Source organism: Capsella rubella, unplaced genomic scaffold, assembly GCF_000375325.1.
Source record: "Capsella rubella cultivar Monte Gargano unplaced genomic scaffold, Caprub1_0 scaffold_2, whole genome shotgun sequence".
NCBI classification, from domain to species: Eukaryota; Viridiplantae; Streptophyta; class Magnoliopsida; order Brassicales; family Brassicaceae; genus Capsella; species Capsella rubella.
Window position 1 is genome coordinate 2,655,772 of NW_006238922.1, and position 487 is coordinate 2,656,258.

Genomic DNA, 487 nt, shown 5'->3' on the forward strand with positions numbered 1-487 from the left:
AAGATTTGGATCGAACAAAGGAAGAGAAGTGAGTTTGCGGTTTGTAAACGTGAGAGAGAATAGAAGAGAGAGTGTAAAAACTCTACTTACTTAATTTAGAACCTATTACAAAGCTATTTATAAACAAGCTACCAAAACCCTAGATGCTATACAATTTGACTTTAGGAAAGCGACATGTCTAGGTAAAAGTGTTAAAGAACACATGTGACTCTTCCCACTTGCGCCAGCTCCAACGGTCACAAAAGAAGGATCTAGGCCTTCTTCTTTTCAACATGTCTTCTACGAATAAGGACCTTTAAATGGGCTGAAGTGGATGACTTGGGAACGGGCCTGATCGAGAGGTTGTACGGATGGCCTTGGTGAAGATCGAGTGATGTACGGACGGCCGTACGGTCGGTTGATGATTTCTCGATCCGGATCGACCATGATCGGTCGATGACACGTCTCGATCATAAACAACATGATCATCCATTTTTGGTATTCCGGT